The sequence below is a fragment of the Corythoichthys intestinalis genome, chromosome 9 (genome assembly GCF_030265065.1).
Source record: "Corythoichthys intestinalis isolate RoL2023-P3 chromosome 9, ASM3026506v1, whole genome shotgun sequence".
NCBI lineage: Eukaryota > Metazoa > Chordata > Actinopteri > Syngnathiformes > Syngnathidae > Corythoichthys > Corythoichthys intestinalis.
In genome coordinates this window covers 7,737,112-7,761,945 of record NC_080403.1, presented here as the reverse complement: position 1 = coordinate 7,761,945, position 24,834 = coordinate 7,737,112, and the positions used below count along the sequence as shown (strand labels likewise).

The 24,834-nt window shown below is 39.0% G+C and overlaps 1 protein-coding gene and 1 long non-coding RNA gene across 2 annotated transcripts in view; one reads left to right on the top strand and one right to left on the bottom strand.

The window, feature by feature from the left end:
• ca16b (carbonic anhydrase XVI b) overlaps positions 1-24,834 on the bottom strand; it is a 312,279-nt gene that overhangs the window by 254,121 nt on the left and 33,324 nt on the right. The gene's annotated exons all lie outside the window — the stretch shown is intronic.
• On the top strand, positions 23,526-24,767 carry LOC130921570 (uncharacterized). Its single transcript, XR_009064376.1, has 2 exons — positions 23,526-23,964; positions 24,412-24,767. It is a non-coding gene; the product is annotated as an uncharacterized LOC130921570 (long non-coding RNA).

Here is a 24,834-nt window from a genome sequence, read left to right as displayed (position 1 = left end):
GTTGGGACGGGGCTTTACAGTCCCAGCCCGACTCCCCCCTGTTTTTAATGCACCACACACCAAGGTTGTGGGATGGTTGGGACCTGTTGGGGGGGGGGGGGGCCTCACGGCTGCCTCCTCACCACAGGCCCCGCCATCCCTGCACCTTTTTTAAATGCACCACACACATCATACTCCACAGGAGAGCTCCGGCAAAGGGCGGTGGGACGGGCGGCTGGGCAGAAACTCCATGCTGCAGTCCCACTGCCCCAAGCCAAGCTCTCCTATTTTAATGCATACATTGCACTACCCTCCCCTCACACCCCCATCACGGTGCTGGGTGATGGCTGCCAGTCGGGAACCTGGCAGCCACAGTAATAGGGTGGTAGGTGGGTCCCACACTTTTTCTATATGGCGTGGCTCCCGGGGTGTGGCCTCCCCTTTGCCTCGGCTGCCGGCCGCGGAAGTGGGTTGGGGGGTCGGGTCTCCGATCTTGCATCGCCCCGTGGCAGTTCCTGGGCGTTCTCCTGCCTCCGCCTTCCCCTCTCGTCTCTGGCTGGGCATCCGCCCTGCGCTCCGTCGCGGGTCGCTGGCTGGGCGCCGGTGTATCAGCGGGGTGTCGCCTGCACCGGCGGGGGTCCCTGCCTTGGCTGGGGCTTGGTGGGCCGCTGGGGGTCCCGTGGCGTGCCGTGCCGGTTGGGGGGCTGTGGCTGTGGCTCGTGGCCCGGGTGGGCGGGCGGGGGTGGGTGTAGGCATGGGGTTGGTGATGCGTCCCCTCCTGCCATCCCTGAAGGCCGGTTGATGGGCGCGCGGGTGGCCCGGGGGACCACCCTGGGTCCCGGGGGGGGGGGGGGGGGGGGGGGGGGGCGGAGGCTCCTTTGCTGGGCGGCGGGAGGAGGGATGGGCTGCGCATTCTGAACTTCCCCTTTAAAGTATAGACCATTGAATATGACCATTAAAATGTTGTCTATAAAAGTTTTAGAGCAATAAAACAACAAAAATGAATGAAATGAATAAGAATCCTTCAAAGTATTTCATAATGGGTCCAAATTATTTTTCGAACAGATCCTGTGACTATAGCACCTGAGAGACAGCCGTTTGCTTTGCTTAGCCAAAACTACAGCTGAGGAGGCAAGATGGATATTTAGAATTTCTTTAAACCTAAGCTTTCAAAACCCTCAACAACAACTGAGCTTGAACAGAGGATTGAGCACGAGCAGTATCAAAAAGTCCTGGCTGTCTTGTTACCCGTTGTGCTGTAATTCCAGGCGGTGCTTGAATTGGATGCTTTAGCGGTCAACAGTCTTTTAGAGCCAGCGCAAGGAGATATTTTTGTCATCTTTACTGGACAAAAATGTGAAGTAATGGCTGTGTTTCCAGTGTGCAAATGCAGCCGTTTGTAGTATATCTCCTGCCTATTTAATTGCATCCTGGCGAGATAGCAAGGCTATGTTGTTTTGACCGCAAATTCCCAGCGCTCACGGCTCACGCATCATGGTAAAACACGTCACCTGTTTTTTTTCCATCCCCGATTAGAAAATGTGACACGTGATGTCACTCCCATGACTACAGTATTCTTCATTATACATACATTATGGGGCAATAACAAAATAGTAACGCATAGGCATCAAGGAAAGTAACTTTAATCAGATTACGGATTTAGAAAAATGAACGCGTTAGATTGCTCTTTACTGAAAGAAAGTAATCAGATTACTGTTACGCATTACTCACATAACGCGTTACTGACAACACTGCTTTTATATTACCATTAAATACACAAGCTTGACGCTAACTTAACGGGAGCTATTTTTTTCACCAGAGATTTGGCTAGCTCTGGCAGTGTTCAATGCTAGCTGGAACGAACGGCAGTAACTTGTCATAACGCAAAATATGAAAACGATTGAAACCATTACTCACCAAATTCAATATGCTGGCAAATGCATTCATCTAAAAAAAAAAAATTGGGAGTGAGACCTCTCCTCTTCCAGCGAACGTGAATTTGTGCTTAGAACAAGATCATCTGTCGCAATTAACGATCTTTGACACTCTTTTCTCCCCCCTGCATTCAAACTTGTTTCTCTCTCAGCGGCTGTGATTAAGCTCAATGAAGTTGCTCTCCTTGCTAAGCCTTGCCTATCATTCTGCTTTGTAAGTTTTTAGTAACTTTGTGTATTGAATTTGAAAGGAAAATGTGTGGGGGGTTTTTTTGGCGAACTTTTTCATGAAGCTAAACTGTTGAAGCTACTCACTCTTGGAAAAATACGATTGTACAACGTTTTAAATGTATTCATTTGGTATATTTCAGTTGCCACGATGTGAGAGATCAATAAATTGCAGAAAAGTACGCCTTGCGTTTGGACTGCTTGTTTTTGGGTTTGCTGGAATAGCGTCACTGGCACACGCAGCATCAAACAGGGGAAAGGGTAAGCGCTGCCGCGCCAAGCCACTTCTGACTGCATTTTTGACACATGAAAAATAACGATTACATACTACTGTATGACGGAAAATTTTAGTGGTTTTGTAACCGCGACGTTTTAATAGCATGGTAAACCGTGAAGGCAACCGGCACATGCCTACACCCGACACCCCCCCCCCTTAAAAAATTTCTCCTCGGATCTACACGATTCACGTAGGTCATCCTTTTTTACTTCAAAACGGCGAATTTCGCCGAAAGGTGAGAGATTTTCATGCCTGGCACTTTCTTAGAAGTTTGGGACACTCGAAAAATGGATCTCACTCCTCCAATTGAATGAGTTCTCGATATACCGTTCGTTTGTGTGGAACTGTAGTTCACAACAACAAAAAATGATTTTGTTCCCGCCGAAACTAGTAAAGCTTCTACAAGGCTATTACAATCTCTCTTGCTCCTTAAAATAAGACTTGGTGTGTTCTTATGCAACAAGTGTAATCCAGCGAGAGCCAGGCGAGTGGTCCGAGTTCTAGCGGCGACGAAGCCATCAGAACAAGCGTGTAGCAGCGATCAAGCAAATTTATTTTATTTTCCTTCATTTATCAATTACATATTTCTTTAATACTTCAAAATACTTCCAAACAGCAGACATGCCTGCTGTGAGCCAGTAGTGCTGATTCTTACTGTGTTTTCAATACATCATCACAAGAGGACTTTGGGTCTTCACACGTTTCAGTGGTAAACTTTCGGTCCTTTAACCGAAAATTGAAAATGTAATTTTAGCTATTTTCAGCCACAAGTTTTAGCACAGAATTTTTGGTCACATCTCTAATTATTATTATCATTATTATTTTTAAATAATACAAAAATATATAGATTAAAAAAAGTGACAAAAATAATACTTTTTTTAAATTTACAGTATTTATATTAAATCAAAACATCATAACCTTAATAAGAAAATTTCAGTCTGGAATATTCTAAACTTAAGATGCACACATATCATTAAACACATTCACACTAATATGTATTTGAACAGTAACCAGGGTGGTTATGCCTGAACAAAAAAAAATGCTTTACTTATATTTAATCAGGCTTAAATTTAAAAAAAAAAAAAAAAAAATGAGGTGGAGAAGGTTGGGCACATCCTGGAATTTAGTCTATATTGATAAGATGCTGATAAAGAACCATTGTTCTATTGTCTAACTCAAACCAAGTCTTATGAATGAAAATGTCCCGACTTCCTGTAAGGAAATCCACGGAGAACAAGAGGCTGAATTTCCATTACACTACTCAAGAAGGGGTAAAATGATTCACTAAACCCAAATTGTGCCAGTATGCAGTCGACTGCACTTCAAGGGCAAAACTCTTATAGTGAATTAAATGCATTAAATAGATATTGTACAGTACTACTGATTAAGTGCATTATGTGTTCTGATTAAATAACTGGATGAAATAATTTTAGGGTACTGACCTTTTTAGCAGATTTAACTACATGAAATAATTTTAGGGTATTGACCTTTTTAGCAGATTTTTTCCTCTCAGGTACTATAATACATAATCTGGTATATAGAGCTTTGTGAGATGGATAAATGTTTGTATCCACTTAATGAGATATGTTTTCCTAAACATTGAATTAGATTTATGACACGTCTCAAACTGTGACATACCAAACTCTGTCCTGCAGTCGGAGGGTACAACAGTGTCAACCCGTACTATCCGTCGGCATCTTAATGAAAAGTGACTCCATGGTAGGATACCCAGGGAGACCCCACTGCTGACCCAGAGACATAAAATAGCCAGGCTGGAGTTTGCAAAAACTTTCCTGAGAAAGCCAAAAATGTTTTGGAAGAATGTTCTCTGGTCAGATAAAACAAAAGTAGAGCTTTTTGGGAAAAGGCATCAACACAGAGGTTACAGGAAAAAAATCTGAGGCCTTCAAATAAAAGTACACGGTCCCCACAGTCAAACATGGTGGAGGTTCCCTGATGTTTTGGGGTTGCTTTGCTTCCTCTGGCACTGGACTACTTGATCGTGTGCATGGCACTATGAAGTCTGAAGACTACTAACAAATTTTGCCACATAATGTAGGGCACAGTGTGAGAAAGCTGGGTCTCCCTCAGAGGTCATGGGTCTTCCAGCAGACAATGAGCCAAAACGCACTTCAAAAAGCACTAGAAAATGGTTTGAGAGAAAGCACTGGAGACTTCTAAAGTCGCCAGCAATGAGTCCAGACCTGAATCCCATAGAACACCTGTGGAGAGATCTGAACATGGCAATTTGGAGAAGGCAGCCTTCAAATCTCAAAGACCTGGAGCAGTTGGCCAAAAAACAATGGTCTAAAATTCCAGCAGAGCATTGTAAGAAACTCATTGATGGATACCGGAAGCGGTTGTTCGCAGTTATTTCAATCTAAAGGTTGTGCTACCAAATATTAGGCTGAGGGTGCCAATACTTTTGTCCGGCCCATTTTTGGAGTTTTGAGTAAAATGATAATGATTTAATTTTTTTTTTTCATTCTCTTTTGTGTTTTTTCATTGCAAGCAAAATAAATGAAGGTATTACTACCAAAGCATTTGTAATTGCAATGCTTTTCTGGGAGAAATTGAGCATTATCTGACAGAATTGCAGGAGGGGGCAATACTAGCTAGCACTGTATATGAGTTTTTCAGTCCTCCAAAAACCTGATGTATACAATTAGATACATGCATCACAGCGATTATCTAAAAGGGAAAAATTATCTTGAGCATTGTGTGCATGTGTGAAATATTATAAAAATGTCTGGGAAATTGGACATGTTTTTGTTTGTTCCGAGGAACCATCAAAGGCTTCAAGTTCAGAGAATTGGAATTTTCTGTCAATTATTTAATTATTTGGGCTTTAAAGAGCTCTCGGTTTTGATTGAGAGACTGAGAGGCATTAATATATTAGCACCATACTATATAGTAGAGGTGGGAATCTTTGGGCACCTAACGAATTATGATTCAGAGACTCCGATTTGTTTATAAATCGATTTTTGATGCACCACAAACAACCCCCCCCCCCCCCCACCGCTTTTAATTTTTTGTACACTAGTTCCAAAATTGTTCAAAAATCCTCTCAGGCTAAACAAACTAGTATATCAGTATCAAGTTAACCGTTAAAAACAGTAAATACAATACTCAAGTCCCCATTCTGTATCAGCAGCGTTAAACTACATTCAATTAGTTTAATGTTGTGAATCAACCGTTAAAGTTGTTAAAATTGCTGCCTTCTGTATACTTTTGACGTGAAAGTTTTAAAACTGTTTCATTTAAAGATAGATTCAAGTCAAGATTTTGCCGATTTGGGTTTTTTTTTTTTTTTTTTTTTTTAGATAAAAAGTAATTAGGTTCGCTACAACAGAGCCTTCTAGAGAAGTCTGCTGCTTTAAGATGGCGTCTGTTTATTAGCGCGGGAAAGTATCATTTCGCATCTAGTTCTTGGTATATGATCTAACACGGCCGTCGTCTGTCATTTCACATCTAGTTCTAGATATATGTGTATCTACCATAGCCGTATGTTGCCGTATATTTGTAGCAACTAGCAACTGGGCGCTGTTTGTAGCGGCTGATGACCGCAGTCAGGTATTATTGGTTTTTTTTATCTAGCGGCATGAGTTAAACATGATATTTATTCTTGGTCCGTTCCTCATTGTGTCCTGGAGACCGCGCTGACTGTGTTTTATTTCCGCTTTACCTGGTATAATTCAATAATCGGAATTTGGATGTTTGTGAATTGTTCTCGAATCTTCCAAGGCCGAATCGCAAATAATCTAAGAATCGGAAATTTCGCACGCCTCTACTTTATAGTAGTGCAAGGAATCATCTTTGATCCTGATCCTTACAGATCATGCGTGAACTTAAAACTCCTCCTAAATGATGTAACTCATATGTAAGAGATTTGTATTTTGGATTACAAAATATATCCTATATATTTCACAATACATGCATAGTCAATATCAATTAGATGTATGTTTGAGTAAATTCAAAACAAAACAAAACAAAAAACTGAAAAACAAAAGCCCTCTAAATCAGGGGTGGGCAAACCGGTCATCGAGGGCCGCATTGGGTCCTGGTCTTTGTTTCAACTGACCCAGCACAGATAGTTCAACCAATGCGGTTTCAGCAGAATGAGAAGCACCTGACTGTAATCCACTGATTGTACTTCCAAAACAGCAGATTGGTGAAAAAGTGTCCTCTTAATGGGTTGCAACAAAAACCCGCACCCACTGCGGCCCTTTGTGGAATAGTTTGCCCAACCCTGCTCTAAAGGCTTGGCACTCACAGGTATTTTTTGTCTGTAAATGGATCATACTATGATTTTTCTTTTTTAATCTGTTGCATCAAAATCTAAATGAGTGTAGAAGTGAATGCACCTTATTGATATCATCATTGAATTAAGGACAACCTCACAAGGTCGTGTGTGCATGAGTTTAATTAATCCCTCCTCTTCCTTCTGTAGTGCAGCTCTGTTCGTTAACTTAAAAGAGACCCAGAAAAGAAGTCGGGTTTGCAAGAGGCCAATCATAATGCAGGCTGCAGAAGCAATCATAGCTCGTTGCAGGTATGGCGAGTTTCAGCGGTATCTGGCACCGTGACGTTTCAAGTATACATTATATAAGTATACCAGTATAAGTATACAGTAATCTGTTCATGCCTAACTGCGACTGAGACCAAGCTTTCTAACACTGGATAGTACATTTCTCTGTCGAATACCTTGATAGACTTGAGATTTCATTGTTCACTGCACATATTCACGTTATGTTGGTGCAAGATACAATGAAGCTACGCAAAATAAGAATCTATATTTCATAGTCCGTACAATAAATTTCTGTGACCACTGTTGGTTTGGCAGAGGCTGCCAACACTTTTGCCACGTGTGTAACTCAAACCAAAAATTAATTTGCCAAACCAAAGGTAATTCGCCTTGAAGTTTTGTGGCAAATTCTACCCTTCCTTGTTTCTGTTATTTTGTGCCTCATTGTACATACAGTATACAGTGGAGCAAAAAAGTATTGTCAAATGAATACATCCTGTAAATGAGAAAAAAAATGAGATTGGGAAAATGAGGAGGAAAAATTATTCATCTGTCATTGCCAACCAATGACAATAATGATTCCTGTTGTTGGACAGGTTTGCACACACTGTTGCAGGTTCTTTAGCCAACTACAAACTTACTAACTAGTCACCTATTAATGTTTAAACTGCTCCAGTTGTCTCAATTTGAAAGGTGCGCACTGGAGATGCTATATTTCAGCTCTTTCCAAAGATGTTCAATCTGATTTACTTGTAGATTAAAAGAATGCCACTTAACAAGTCCTTTTTTATTTAATGAGCTGTTCATTGTCCTTAGCTGTGTGACGACTCACTATCCTGTTGTAAGACCGACAACTTTTGACGGACACTGGCATCATGATTTCACATTAATCAAAGTAATGGAAGTAGGGTTAGTTTTCAATTTCTTTTCAACAAAAAAAGAATAATCAAAATAAATATTGTTACTTAAATAATTAGTGCGATACAACATAATACGGATAAATGAATTTTTATACCCTTTATTTTGGTACGGACGGTGGGCATAGAAGACCCATAACAGCTGGCATATGACAGTGAGACATGTATGCATGAATACAAATGTATTAATTCAGAAAGCATCTAATATGCTTGGTAACGTCAGGTTCTAGTCGATTGCAAACATATTTGGTTTTAGTACTCGCCAAGATATGGCAAAATAAATAAATAAATGTGTGTAAATATAGCCAACCTGAAGTACACTGGCTAAATGACTCAGTAGTAGCAGCCATATATAATAATGGTTTCTCTAGGACTCTTTGCATGCATCATTTCCAAAGAGGATCTTCATGCCTGCCTCGGGCCATACAAGCAGTCAGAACTCTTTGCTTCCTCTTTAAAAGCTCTTTGATGCAGCTCTCTGATCAATACTTGAAGGCTGCATTTAGAAATGATAAATAAAACCATAGCAAGCAACGTGATACTTCAGCTATGGTTCTGAAACCATTCTATAGTGTTCAGTGCTACAACTGTATTGTAGTTCATTTATTTCTTTTGCCTTAGCCAATTTGAAACATACATTGTAAAATTAAATCATGAATGAAGCTCTTAGTATTGATGTGAGCTGACAGAGTTCAAAAATACAATACGAAGGTTTCTGAAGGTCACTGAGAACCTCCGTATACATTCCTTCTAATCCTTTTACTGCCACAGCCTGGGAATATTATGAGTGGAAATAATTATTTTCTCTACCTAGCGACACCTTCAAAATCAGCTATGGTACTTATCCACTCAAAACATGCAGTAAGCCACTTATTTTTTCCTCTTTTCGTACTTGTTACTTGCAATATATAGTGACCATGGACACAATTAGTAAAGAACTACACATTGTACAATGTTTTTGTTAATCGAAGATATAATAATCAGAGAATAGATACATAAAAAGGTTTTTGAACCTTGAATAGTCAAAATGTCAACTGTATTTTAACCTATTGGTTCAGTAGCACCCCCATCATTTTTCTTTTTTTGTTTTTTTTTTGTTTTTGATTGTTTACATTTCACCGAGGTTGACAAAAATTAGATGATGCATGTAAGCAAGGGCGTAAAGTTTGGTAGGTACGATATCATTATAGCCAGCATGTAGACTTTTTGCTGGGGACGGGAAATTAATAAGACTGAACAGAAAACAGTAGGTGAACGGGGCTCAACAGTCAGGGCTACATTTCTCACGAATATGAACCTAATTAATTGATAGGCTAAATGATCAATGCAAAATAAATCAGTATTGACTTCTACAAAATTTCATATCTATTGGTTCAGGTGATACACCGTTCCATTCAAACCTTTGTTTTCAAAAACTACTAAAGAACCATTTTGAAAACTTTTTATTAGCAAATTTAAATTGCAATATTTTAACAAAACTTAAATTGTATTAACATGCACAATAAATACAAACTTAATAATAATCTCTTAACTAACCAGGAATGCAAAAAAAAAAAAAAAGACCACTCAACATTGTCTAAATAAAGAAATTAAATATACCTGAAAAAAAAAAACTTTGTTAATAACAAAAATAAATAAAACCAGAGCCTTCTTTTTGGTAAAACATTACTGCTTTGTCCACAAGCACAGCCAAACTCAAAAATGAAAGCTCCTTTGGGCTGCTTTAAAATCACATAATTAAAATAAAAATGAAAATTGGGGAGAAAGGGGTAAACCTCGGTTCCCTACATTTCTCACAGTTTAATTACCGTTAGCAGTAGAAAACACATACAAGAGGACACTTATCTCTAAGCGGCTTCCTATTCGGGTTTTGCAGGTAAGCAAATTCACACAGTTTAATGCTAACTCTGATGCAGGTCAGACTTTTAGTAACAAAATTGGTGGTGTTTTCCCCACCTTACAACATTGAAGTCTTTTTACATTACTTACAGTGGCTGCTGCTGCTGGCTGAAAAAATCTTCTAATATCCCTCCTCTTCAAACCGGGCGGAGGGGGCCGCAAGTTGTTGACATGTCGTATTTCTGTCGGGGCTGTGAGTGCGTGTGTGTGTGTGTGTGTGTGTGTGGGGAGGGGTGTCATCAGCCAATCAAACGTGTGTTTGAGGGGGAAAAAATGGACTGGCACATTCAGCAAGTGAAAAGTGGTAAGCCTGAGTTATACTCCCGCGTTGCGGTGACGGCGTAGCGACTACGGCGTCATTCGACATTCGATAGTTCTGCGGTGAGGGAACGCGTTGTTCTGTAATTCACCGCCAAGCCACTAGAGGGATGTGGCGTTATGTTTGTACGGTTTTGGGGCATGCTTGTTTACTTCCGCTAGTCGGAGAAAAAATAAACAATGCAAGATGGAACTCTTGAAAGTAAATATTCTGCTCATCAACACTGAATAAATATTGAACATACAAATGTTGACGGGCAGGCGACGCAGAAGACGGTTTCGAGGCGGTCTGGCCGACTTTTGATGCCGCACAGAGAGTTTTAAAGACTCGGGTGGAGAGAGCTAGCTGTGGCGGCTAGCTTCAAACTGGCGTCGAGCACTGCGTTCAAGGTCTGCAAAGCCCTCCAGCCTGATTTGTTTGCCGTGTCCTACAACCAGCCACTGGGAAGCCATAGCAGATTTCTGGCGTCTAGGGAACTTCCCAAACTGTGTTGGGAGGCTTGCTCATAAAAAGCACCGAGGCACTCTCAATCAGTGATGATGTATTGTGTGTGTGAACTGTCTGTTATTGAAAATTAAAGATCAAAACAACTCTTTTGACACCAAATCTGTGCTTTATTCTTCATATACTTGAAACATATGTACACAGTAAATGATGAAGTGCACCAACCAAAAATACGACATAAAGTGATAAAAAGTTGGCAGTTTTTGGCCGACTGGGTCACCGCTTCGTGTGGCCACTCGATTCCGAACACCCACGTCTCGGTGGTTCTTCCATTTTTTTTTTTTCCGATCGCCGACCTTGCCATTTGGCAATCACAATAATAATGTCCTGACGAGACTTGCTCTTCGATGATACTCCCGTCGGCTTGGTGCATTTTTGCGTGTAGAAAATAATGTTTGATTCTATTCTACAATGGCGGTGTTTTCGCGGTAAACCGGAAACAACAGTCTGAGCGGACCAATCACAGTCCGTTTTCGCTACGTCATACGCGTCTACGCGACGTGAAGGTTAGAAAAATCGAGAGGCGCGCGTCAGGCTACGGCGTAGGGTCGTAACTCGATTCTTCCTTGACGGCGTAGGTCTGACGCGGAAGTATAACTCGGCCTGTAGAAGTACGTCTGAACATAATAGAAATAATTCACTTAGTAATGGTAGGTTGAAATCTATCCATATAACATATGGGAAGACAACCTAAATTGCTTACATAACTGAAGTCCTTATATAATGCAAATTAGTTGGTGGGGACAATTTGAGCATCCTGAAAATTTGGTAGTGTTACTGTATGTCCCTACCGTCCCTATGCAAACCTCTGGCCTTGCAGGTGACAGACATACAGAAAAAGTATCTTGGAATCATATTCAAAACCTAACAGGAAATCCACCATTTTTTGTTTTCTACCAATTACGTTTAACTTTAGCGATCCACTGGACGTCAAACTTTAGTTGTTCAAATCTATAGAAAGCAAACCCCCTCACACCTTAGATATCTGCATATATTTATTAAATTGGTAAGCACAATCAAATTGAAATCAACTGGAACACACAAAATCAATTAACAATGTCATCTATTAGAAATGCTATGTTGATAAAAAACAATAGTTGTCATTCAAAAGTTCAACCATTCATCAGGGTAACTAGCAAACAGCAGAAAGATTATCAAAACAGCCACGAAGATCTGAAAGGGCAAAACAAATTGCATCACGCCTCAAAACTTTTATCACTCAGGATTAATCAGGATTTATGTTAATATTCTGCCATTAACAAACATTTTTATACTCTAATATTAAAGCTGGAGTGCAGATAAAAATGTACAGCATTCTGTGTGTGCGTGCATTTCATTACACTGACTAAAGTAAATATTTTGTGCTTTAGGGGACTAGCATTTGTTTGGAGCTAAGAAAGTAATTTTTTATTCACTTAATGAAGGCAACTTTATTTGTGAAAAGTTTTTGTGCTGTTTACATGTAAAAGTCTGAGGTAGCTGCAAATTAGTGGGATAATACTGAATCCTGAATTAGGAAAAAATACAAGATAATCATGAAAATCTTTCATAAAGAGATAATTTTTGGAAATTCTAATCAAAGCACACTGCAGATTAATAAATGTGAATCACGATTGCCTAAGATGGCAGACCCCGAAATGTAAGTGTGGTCACACTAATTGATCAATCTATCCAATTACACGTTGCCATTTATAGAAAATAAAATGTTCTGGCTTGTTGCTAATACATAATATTTGCCAACGAAAGATGAGCCAAACTAAAGACTGAGTAAAAATAAGGTGCTTTGAGTAGAGTGAAAGAGAAAACGCATCATTATTTCGGTATTTATGTGATATGCGTCAATATGCGGTGCTATTTTCATGTTTTAAAAAATATGCATTGGTGCATAATATGCTCAATAAAGATTATGGAAAAATGCTGCATAACAGCAACTATCATACTATGTAGGGCTGCAGCGATCGATTATTTTAGTAATCGATTAATCCATTAACTAGTCAGTTCGAATAATCGAGTAATCCGATTAGGAACATTTAATGCCTTGCAGAATAAATTTTAGGAGATGTAAAACAAAGATTGCCCTTTCAAAAGAGCATTAAATGCAAATCAAAAATTAAATTCCCAAGTGTTTCTTCAAACTATTCAGAATTGCACTTTCATGTAAAAATAAAGTAATATACCTGAACTTCGCTCCAAATTTCTAAGTACAACAAAAGAAAAATTGGCTAACTTCCATATAGCAAAAGTCTGCAAGCATAAATAAATATAAAACGCTAGTGTTTTTTACAATGCTCTTAACAAATCGTTCAAACATATATTCTCACAAAAGAAACTGCTAAATATACCTGTAAAGTAAATTACGAATGCATTAAAAAAACATATTAGCTCAAACAAAAAGTTACCTTCTGTTGGTCTTAACAGGGAGCAACTGGATTCAGCCATGTCAAATGAATGTCATATTCACCGTTGCCACCCAAATCAATAAAACTAAATGCAAACACTTTCAAAACAAACCATTACAACGAAGCTTTTTTTTCCTGATCGAATTACTCGAGTTATTCGATTAATTGTTGCAGCACTACTATATTATACAATTTCTGTACAAAATAACACAAAGATGCATGAAAATCAAATGTAGTATTTGTACATACAACAAAATATGGACGTTTGAGCAAGGAGCCATATTGTTTATATTTATTTATTTAGTATTTCATACTATGAGACACTGATTGGTAATTTTACAAAGTAATATTTATTTTCAAAAAATAAAATATTTCGATCGCAGTCGTACAGCAGGTCGTTGTGCCCTTAACACACATTTGCTGCTTTTTAGTCTTTATTGGTTGGTCACAGACATGTTACATCATTCCATTTATTTTACATGACTACCCAAACCTTGATTGTATCTTTTCTGTTTAGATTCATTTTAATGATCAGAAATGTTCACTTCTAATCTGTCTAATAAATATTGACTGGGTTAGGACCAAGTCTAAAGTTTGCTTGGTGAGTTTGACACTTCAGAAAGTGATAATGGGCAGCATTAAGTGCTGCAAACTATTCAAATCGTGTAAAACCACAAGAAAGCAGAACTTTGAAATGAGTGGGTATTAAAAAAGTGTACTTTACTCTGTACAAAACGCCCAAAAAGCGTCTACGACTTTTATGACGAATGAAATCAGACTTCTCTATTTACAGTAGCTAGCCTGGCACGCAAAAAGCTCAGAAGGCAAAGGCGGTCATGACCTTTCAGACACGCTGTGGACTGTTTTTCAAAAAGGATCCACAGCCTGAAAAAACGTTAGCCACAGTGGCTGTTATTTGTTTGCCCACCAGCCCTCCCACTCAAGTCCACCAAAGTGTTTTTTTCCTGTGTGCAAATGTGGAAGCTCAGAACAAACAAAAAGAAAAACAAAACATCCAAAAGGAACCAGAGAATAAAGTCTTTTTTTTCTTCTTTGCACTATGCTTAGTAATTATTCTAATGTTTTATACTGTGTTATTTATTCCTAAAGGCTCCAGGCTCTTATTATTATCTTTTTTTTTTTTTTTCACAGAAATTTTCTTTCTCGGGTATGGGGTAAGGGGGGGGGGGGGGGGGGGGGGGGGGGAATTCATTTCATATGACCTGACATTTATAATACCACATGTATCTATCCTATCAAATATAAGCCACTGAGATTTATCCCAAAACTCGTTTTATCCTGTTTATTGCTTTGTCTTTTTCCATTTTCTAGGGATGTATGTACTGTATTTGTTTTAGCATTAGCAGCATCAGCAAGGAATTTACTGTCATTTCCATTTGCGGTAATCTGTTGATCTACAATTCTACTTTGGTCAACACACAAGGGAGACAGTACGCGTAAAGTACATGCTGAATAATGCTTACAGACAGAAAAATGCAGTATTGGAGGATGTTACAGGAAAAAGACTAGGGAATTGAAATGTGGCCACAACAAGGACAGACAGGCAAAATTGTCAGCAACACGATGAGGATGTGTATATAGTACTCAACTTTTAACACTTAGTTGAAACGGGTTGATTGGCAAGTGGGTAAAATGCAAATACGAGATTTGATTGCGTAAACTGCAGCTCGGATTGTTCCTGAAAAATCAACTGTCAAATGAGAAAACCAACGGTGCTTTGATTGTGAACTTTTACAATTCACAGACGATTCGATGAAAGATGCATTCACACTTGAGATTGGTACAAAAATAAATCCCCAGAGTGCAAGTCACATGATTTTGAGAATTTACCGATACAAAGTACCGATTCGATATCGGGAAAAAAAGTTTTTTTTTTTTTTTTTTTTTTTTTAAACTAAAGTTCCAAACATGCTACTGTCCCACCATGCCACCTTCATAATGTGAATTTAAATTTAATGGGTTTCTAAACAAAGAATAACGTTTTGTTTTTTTTTTTACTTTACTTAACTTTATTAAATGCTTCATTGAGTGAGACCACTCACGCTTTGACGCTCAAGCTGCAGAGAACAGCCTTACACATGAGTTACCACAGCACAACAGTTCAACCATGATTCACAGATTTGTGCCTTTGATCATAGAGCTACCAAACTTCTCTAGCAAGATAAAAGCTATAAATCTGTCAATCATCCTACCAAACGCAAGCTGGACAGTTTGGCCACACTTCTTAGCAAGAGAGAAGGTGAGTACGAGCATGAAGCAGAAAAACATAAATATTTTAACCTGATCCTTTTCACCCAATTCAGATTCTCTGAAAAACTGCACGATCGGACTGATTTCCGATCACGTGATTGTATCGGGAGATACTAGGCATGTGCCGGTTACCGGTTTCACGGTATACCGTGGTGTGAAAACGTTGCGGTTTCAAAACAACTAAAATTTTCCGTCAGACCGTAGTTCGGTATTTGCTATTTTTCTTGTGTCAAAAATGCAGCCAGAAGCGGCTTGGCGCAGCAGCGCTCACCCCCTCCCGTTTGTTGCTGTGTGTGAAAGTGACGCTATCGGCTAGCCAGCCAGCTAACCCAAAAACAATTACTCCAAACATAAGGCGTACTGTTCTTCAATTTATTGAGCTCTCAAATTGTGGTAAGTGTAATATACAAAATGAATACATTTAAAATGTTGTACAATTACATTTTTCCATGTGAGTAGCTTCAACAGATTAGCACCATGGAAAAAGTTCGTCAAAAACAAAACACACATTTTCCTTTTAAATTCAATATAAAAACTAACTAAAAGCTTACAAAGATGATTGTTAGCCTAGGCTTACCTGGGAGAGCAACTTTGTTGAGTGTGACAGCCGCAGAGTGAGAAAACAAGCTTGATTCGATTGAATGAAGGGGAAAAAGTGAAAGCATCAAAGATCGCTAATTGCGAAAGATGATCTTGCCCTAAGCACAAATCCACGTTCGCTGGATCAAGAGGAGGTCTCACTCCCAATGTTTTTTTTATTTTATTTTTTAGATGAAACCTTTCCACAACAATATTGACATTTTAACTAACTTATACATTTTTAACTAACTTATGAATTCTTTATGTTCTTTTTAACGCAAAGGCATGACATCATGTAGACTAGAGTTGACACAGTGGCTGAAAATGGCAAAACTTCACTTAAGATTTTCCACACTCAAAAAAAAAAGTCATGCAGTATAAATAAAAAAATATATATATATTCAGAAGTGTTTTTACTTTTTTATAGAAATTATTTTGTTCTTGCTCTAATCTTGAGCAACTTCAGCTGTGTCTGTGAGTATAGTCTATAAGTCATATTTAGTTTAATTTTATTTAAAAATATATATATATGTTGATCATTTATTTATTTTAACAATATATACATGTTCCAATTTGCAACTATGGTCTGAAAAAAAAAAAATCCTGTTAAATGGAAAAAAAAAAAAAATTAACCCATGTATCTCAACATTTTTTGGAGCTATAATTGCAATACCGTGATACCGCGGTATTTTTGCTCATGGTTATCGTACCGTCAAAATATCATACCGGCACATGCCTAGGAGATACCTACTTGAGATACAAGACTCAAAAAGACTATCCTCTTTAGAAAAAGTTTTATCATGACTAATAACAGGTCACACAGTACCACGAGTACTGCCATATGTTTGTGCCTATTGGGACATTTGCTGTTTACAGCACAAGTACATAGTAAATAGCAAATTAAATGCACTTCATCTCAAAGTAGTGGCTATGCTAAATGACTGCCTCATTGTGTTGGAATGGTACTACAGTGTCACCGATGTCAACAACTCAACCAAAACCTTTTAATTGGACCAATCATCCAAAACATTGAGTTGTCTTGAGAGCTGTGTGGCTGTTCAAGCAAAGCTGCTACCTTTCACCGCCTGTTCCATCCAGACTATTAAATGTGGGACAGATGACGTGTGGAATCCCTGAGTGATTAGCCGTTACCTGGGGATAGGTCTCTTCGCTCTGGTAAACACGTGGGTTGGGGTTCAAATTGGCTGTGACAATAACATACAGCAGCTGTCACTGCTTCAGTGTGCAGTAGTGTTTGGCAGATGAGCAAACTCGCAGGTATTGTGATGACATTTGTTAAACAAAAAAAAATAATAATACCCAGGGATCAGATTTTTTCTTGACAATTAGTAAATTCAACAACTGAGACCGGTGCCGCACTATCTCTTGTTACTCCAGCTTACAAATAGAAGGGTGGTCATTGTTCAGCAAGTGTGAAACTATTTGTTTCTGGAAAATTAAATTGCCAGAGGAAAAGGCCATGGTATTCAAATCCCTTGGTAATTAAGGTTCTCCTACAAGAAGGGTTTGGATGTGTGTAAAGGAAGTGAAACATTTGCATTCCCCAAGGGGGGACATGCCAACAGGATCGATAGAGCAGTCTTTAAACTCCCTCCTAAAACCATCCAACTCAGCACATTTCCTTCCACTCTTGAAATCCTCTGAAATTAACTCGCGGCAGATTTTCTCTGTAGTCGTACCATTTTACATCAAGCAATCACGCTTCACTGCCATACAGTGCTCAACGTCACTTAAAATGCTTTGATTGCTTTGTCAAAAGACTGGTAAATAACAACCCCCCACCCCCCCACCCCCATTTTGGCTTTACCCCTTACTTTTTGATCTCGGAGACAGCAGAGGCATGTAGGAGAAACAAACAAAATGTCAGCCTCACTGTGAAAACAAAGAAAGGAATGTAGACTCTACACAAAAAAATATATAACATATGTTTGCAAAAAAATAATATAAAGGGGAATGACCAGGATGTGCAATAATTTGACGACCTAAAACATACTACCGTAATTTCCCGAAAATAAGGCGCACCCGTGTATAATGCGCACCCCAAATTTACTTGTAAAATCTAGGGGAAATTATTGTACCCGTTTATAACGCGCACCCTAATTTTAGAAGAAAACAGAGCTTGTGTACAGATACAGAGATGTCATTTTACTGACTGGTGAAACACAGCACAAGCATAGCACATTGGTAGTTCAAAACATTACCGTAAACTGACAATATTTACGGTAATAATATGATTTGACAACTTCTCCAACTTACCAGAATCTAGGAGAAAACAAAACAGATGTGACTTTTCTTTTAAAGGCTGCTGTATAACTTGCTCGTTTCCTCATGATGAATAAATGTTTCTTCCATGGATTGATACGGTAAAATGAAAGTGAGAACGTAAGTCGGAAATCCGTTAGAGCTCATAGCTGTCAACTCGACAGTAACAAAAGGAACTATTGTTATTTGGGTTTGAGTTTCCCGAGGGACCGATATAGTTGACGGACACAGGAAGTGTGTGTCCTTACATTTGTTATGGTCCGAATTGCGGAGCTGCAATAAACGTCGACTCAAATGAGTTCAAGAAACTAAATTCTGTGCTTTATGAAGAGTGAAAAAAGCATAATTTAACACAGACGAAATCATTCGGCCGATTAGAGTGACGTATTATCGAAACAAAACGGTGACGTCACGTACCGTAATGGTCGGCAACGGGTCGCCGCATACGTTTCTTCAACACAACGTGGCCGTGTCAATGAAAAAAAATCGGTTTATATATATATGTAATACATATATATTTCTGTCTCCATCCATGTACCCGTTTATAATGCGCACCATGAGTTTACAAGTTGATTTTGGGGAAAAAAAGTGCGCGTTATATTCGGGAAATTACGGTATATCAAATTGTGTAATGACTAAGCAAAGATTTATGATTATTTTTTGAGAGACAACTTGATAATATAGTATGACTAAATTCTCCATCTAAATACTGAATAATACTCATAACCTTTTTACTTGTTTTCAAGTCTGTGATAAGGAATTGTTTACCCTGTTTATGGGATTTTTATTTCTTTTATTGCAATGCTTTTGTCATGTAACTTGTGCTAGAGTTACCCCTGCAGCCAGTATTATGTTGGCCATATGTAGCATAAGATCTCACCAGTCAACACACAAATAAAAGTCATGCAAAAGCTGATTTTACGATCGTCAAATAAATCAACTCTGTCATGTTATCATAACATCTACAGTGTGTACATGCCGAGCATGCTAGCAAATAACCAGTTTGCTGCACAGATTAAATTGAATCACAGTTGCATTTAAATAATCTATGCCTGTATGAGTAAAGAGATTCATTTTTAAACTTGAGATCCCAGAGGTCCTTGTTCTCTGCACACCAGCATCACATATAATTGCTTGCTACCATAGCTTTACCTTTACTATAGGCGTCTGCTTGGAATCCATATAAACAGTATCCAAACACTGTTTCTGGCTCATTAATATATATATTATATATATATAATCACATACTGAATGTGTTGTAAGTGCAACCGCAATGCATGAGTGCGTTACGTTTCCACCCCTGCCAATCAGAGCTGCGGATGATAAACAGCCAGCTGTGCAACAGCAAAGTGTCTCCCCAAAGACAATAGCCAGGTGTTAGTGGGACTTAACTTCTGTTTTTGCCTTTGCAGAATAAATGTGGAGGAAAATGTTGCAGCACGAGAGAATTAAAAGTGATTTTTGTCAGAAACTACAGTATATCTGGGGGAATTTGTTATTTCTTGGCAGAACTACAGGGAAAATCAAAAGATCTGAGGATTAACAACTGTGAGGCATCATTTCCAAGTTAATTTTGTATTCTTTAAATAAAACCGCCGTCTGTCCTGATACTTAAGTACCGTTTCTTTTTTGTTTTGTTTAATTAAAACACTGGTAGAAAAAATTGTGACACAGTAAATTAAATTCATAGCAACTGAACTTAATAACCACACAGGTGCATTTTCGGCACTTTTGTACAGCTTCTCAAAACAATTTACTGTATGCAAATGTTTGAAAATCCAATTCATCAAACACAAGTGAAAGCCTTGTCAAGTGTCAAACGCAAGCGTTGGCTCACCACAGCTAGGTAGCATATCATTCAATCATGTTCCCGTATTACCATTTCCCTTGTTTTTACTTTCTGTCCAGCAATGATACCCTCTTATGTCCAGGTGCATTTTATACACATAATCACAAAGGGAGTAAACTAAATGCTCTGTGGCACGGTAAAACTGCATTAAAAGCCATTCAAAACGACCCTTCTGCGTGTCCAAGCAGCTGAACAGGACAGTTAGAAAAAAAAAAAAAAAATACATAGATGAATAAATGGATAAAAGATTAGCCCACCGCATCATGTTACGTCGCTGATGTCCATGAAAGCAAATGATATCTTCATCTTGTTTCTTGCATGAATGATTTATTTTTGGGAGGCTGTGGTTGGTTTCTTTCATTTTTTCAGAAAATATGTATCAAAACGACATTTTGTTTCACCAAAAACCTTTTTAACAAATGTAATAAATGTTTCAATATATTGAAAATAATAGAATGTTGATTGACCAATAGTATTTATTTGTGGAAAAACATGGCACTGATTGTGTGTCTACCACCCTGGGAAATTGTTTTTTACGTAGTTTACGTAATTTACATTTAATTATGTCACAATATATCTGGCTGTGGTTGTAACCAAACCATCCATCCATCCTTCCAGGGAGGGCAGCAGTTTCAGCAGGGAGCCTCAAACTTCCCTTTCCCTAGCCACAAGACAAGCACGGACTGGGGGATCCCGAGGCCCTCCCAAGCCAGTGTCAAGCTATAATTCCTCCACCTGGTCCTAGGCCTGCCGTGAGGTCTCCTCCCAGCTGGACGTGTCAGGAACACCTCCCTAGGGAGGCGCCTTGGCGGCATCCGCACCAGATGCCAAAACCACCTCAACTGACTCCTTTCTACGTGAAAAGGCAGCGACTCAACTCTGAGCCTCTCACGAAGAGAAGCGTTTTTCACCACATCTTAGGGAGATGCCTGCTATCCGCCAGAGAAAACCCATTTCGGCCGCTTGTACTCACGATCTTGTTCTTTCAGTCATGGCCCATCACTCATGACCATAGGTGAGGGTAGGAATGAAGATTGAACGGTAGATGGAGCGCTTTCCCTCTCGGCTCAGCTACCTCTTCATTGAAACAGTGCGATAAAGTGACTGCGATACCGCTCCTGCAGCCCCGATTCTCCGTCCAAGCTCATGCTTCATTGTCGCCTCACTCGTAAACAAGAGCCCGAGATACTTGAACTCTTTCACTTGAGGCAGGACCTCATTCCCTGCAAGGAGAAGGCAATCCACCGGTTTCCTGCAGAGAACCATGGCCTCAGATTTGGAGGTGCTGATCCTCATCCCTGCCGCTTAACACCGGTCCAGTGAGTGGTGCAGGTCACTGGCTGATGTTGCAAACAGGACCACATCATCTGCAAAAAAGCAGCAATGCAATCCTCAGCCCACTAAACTGTAAACCCTCTCCACCACGACTATGTCTCGATATCCTGTCCATGAAAATCACAAACAGAATTGGTGACAGAGCCCCACTTTGAACAAGTCTGACTTACTGCTGAGGACAAGGATACAACTCTCACTTTGGGTGTACAGCGATTGAATGGCCCTAAGGAGTGGCCCCCCTCAGCCCAAACTCCTGCAGAACCTCCGACTGTATATCCAGGGGACCTGGTCAAATGCCTTTTCCAGGTCCACAAAGCACATGTAGACTGGATGAGTGTACTCCCAAGCCCCCTCCAGGATTCCAGCGAGAGTAAAGAGCTGGTCTATTGTTCCACGACCAGGACAGAACCCACATTGTTCCTCCTCAATCAGAGGTTCGACAATCCTTCCTTTCCAGTACTTTGGAGTAGACTTTCCCAGGGAGGCTGAGGAGTGTGATGCTCCTATAGTTGGCTCACACCATCTAGTCCCCTTTTTTGATAAGAGGAATCACCAACCTAGTCTGCCACCCTTTTGGCACTGTCCCAGACTTGCACGCAATGTTAAGGAGGCGTGTCGTTGTTGTTGTAACCAAACCATATTTAAAATTAATTCAGCAAAAGCTGAATTTCCAATTTTAAAACTAGTTACCCATCAATGTGTCGTGCACGAGGCCCCTTCAGTAGTGATATGTTTTCAGTCATAAGGGCCCTGCAAGGGTAACTCGAACTGCAGTGATTCCTGCGGCAGAACTGTGTTTAACACTACTGACCAAGTCGTATATATTCAGGAACTGTAGTTATAAAAACGTAGTTCACGACTACAAAATTAGATTAATGGATGGCAACGTCTACAATTAGGCTATTGTGAATGTAGCCAGAACAAAAGAAAACAATAATGAACACAAAGCAAACAGATGCTCTGTTGATACACAACAACACAATGCAGGAAGAAGGAGCCTGAAGCTTCCATTGTTTCCATTCTCCATGGGCAACTCTGACTGACAGTTCAGCTGTAAGCAAAGCTGACATAGTATCGCATCACAGCAAGATTGTTTAAGGGGAAAGAGGATGTGGGGACTGAAGGACACAGGACATTTATTGATATGGCCAAGTCCTTGAGTGCAGCAGTATATGTCCTTTAGTGACACTGCCTCACAGAGTGGACATTCATCATGTTTGGCAAGAAGCACAGGAAATAAGTGCATTTGATTCACCAGCAGTGTTTTCCGCTAGTTTTAAAGCAGCCTTGTCCAATCTAGATCGTGTGCGAATGTTGCATGTGTCTTTTTTGGTTAGGACAGATGAAAAGATTTGGAGTGAAGTGGCTGTGAGTCATTTTTAATTGATTAAAAAGCTACTGTGACCAAGAGTCTCTTGGCTAAAATACTCCGTGAGATTCACCACATAGATAGACTCGGGTTTTGGAGCAAGTTAAACAACATCAAAAATCCCTATTGATGTACAGCTACTCAAATTACATAAAATTTGCATTTACTTTTTAATTACCATAAACTCATCTGATGTGCCACTTTACCACAGATGGCGGACTCCCCACTTATGTCCACTGGCCATTTCGGTCATTTGTCACATTACGCCAGAAATAGTGCACTGCCATGCAAGCCAATTTGATTTTGATCAAATCTAGTGGCCTGTGGCACATTTCTGTAATGCTTTTTTCTTTTCTTTTCTTTTTTTTTTTTTTTTGATCCATTAAGCTGATGTGCTATATGGATGGGACTCGAGCAACACTTCCAATTTGTCCGATCTAACTGGACTTGTGTGCCTCCAAGCTTATCGATTCCTATTATCAATGGCAGCCAGATTTTTCTGACAGTCACACACAGAAAAACAGAAACGTCTAGTTTATATTTGCACTATATTGAGATAAAAGAGAAGCATGGTGGAAACAAAGGAGCGGTCCAAAAGGCAAAATTGTTCTTTCAACTTAGAGTTGATGAAATAAAATATGATGTATTCTAACATAATAGAGGTAAAAAAAGAAAATGACATTTCAACAAATTAAATGGGATATACACGGTACTTTTTAAGATCACTCAATGGAAAATTTATGTCACAGCTGCCCAAAAATAACTGGCTTGGTAGTACAAAAATGGTATTGTTTAATACATTATTATTATTATTATAATTAAGAGTGTGACAATATCTCGATACAGCGACATATCGCGATATTTTGCAACCCGATCGGTTATCGATATGCTCCCGCCAAGTATCGATACTTTTATTTAACATATTGGCCATACAATGGAGTATGGATGCTGTCAACTGCTCAATGTTTGTTGAGCAATTCCTTGGCGGTCCACTAGGGGCGCTCGGGAGTGGCGGTGAGGGTAAAGTGCGCACAAGTCGTCTAGAGAAGAAGAAATGTAGCTCCAAGTGGGTTGAAAAAATAAAAAAGCTCCGTGAGAACGGTGGAGGAAAAAATGAGCAAAATATTGCTACAAATCACACATGGGGACACACTTTAGATTTTACACCAACAAGAAAGGAAGTAAGGTGAACAAGGACTTTGCTGTATGCAAGAATTGTCTTAGAAAAATAAGTTTCACTTGTAGCTGGTGACGTAGTGGACACAGGAGTTTGTGAGCTTAGCTTTCATCACTTGAGGTAAGAAAGTTTTGCAATGTAATTGACTTTTTAATTTACATGTATTATTTTGATGACATTTGGTGTTGAATGATATAAAATAAACCAGGACCCTAAACTGGATGAAAATGAATATCGAACAAGCCCACATGAATTTACCGATTTATTTGATATTATTTGAGAACCACTTTCCATCTAGTTTACTACACAAACTGTTATTACTGTCATTTTGATACAATAAGCTATAAAAATGGTTTGAATAGGTTCCAAGATATATAAAGTGATGTGCATGATAATTAATGTTGCTTACATATTAAAAATAGGTAATTATTGCATTTTTAATTTCTATACATTCAATTCATATTTTTTTTTAATTTGATACTTCCAACACAAAAAAAGAAAATCAGGATTTTAACTCAAAAGCTATGAAGTAGCTAATATTTTTTGTTTTATTTTGTTGTTTTTAAGGTGAGGAAGACTGTGACTGAGCAAGTCTGGCATCTTAAATGCTGAAGCAGATAGTGGAAGTGCTCAAACCAAGCAAATAAGGTCATATACGAAGAAAAGACCCACCAATTTTATCATTGCCCCACTCCAAGCTCAACTGCTGACACCTATGGCACTTTTTATTTATTTTATTTTTTTTAAAGATTTAAAACTTTAAAGAAATTAAGGGTGCCATTCATCATGATCTTTCCAAGCGATATCAGTGGTTGTGGTTTGTTTCCTCTATATGTGCAGGTGCACAATTTGCAGTAGATTTATATTTTACAGCAATGTTGCACAGAAAAGGTGTCACTGTTTAATAAATGACTTAAACAGTATTTTTTTCTATTTTTAAATATCTTTTTTTTTTCCCCGTTTCAACAGTTGTATCGTAGAATGTCATGT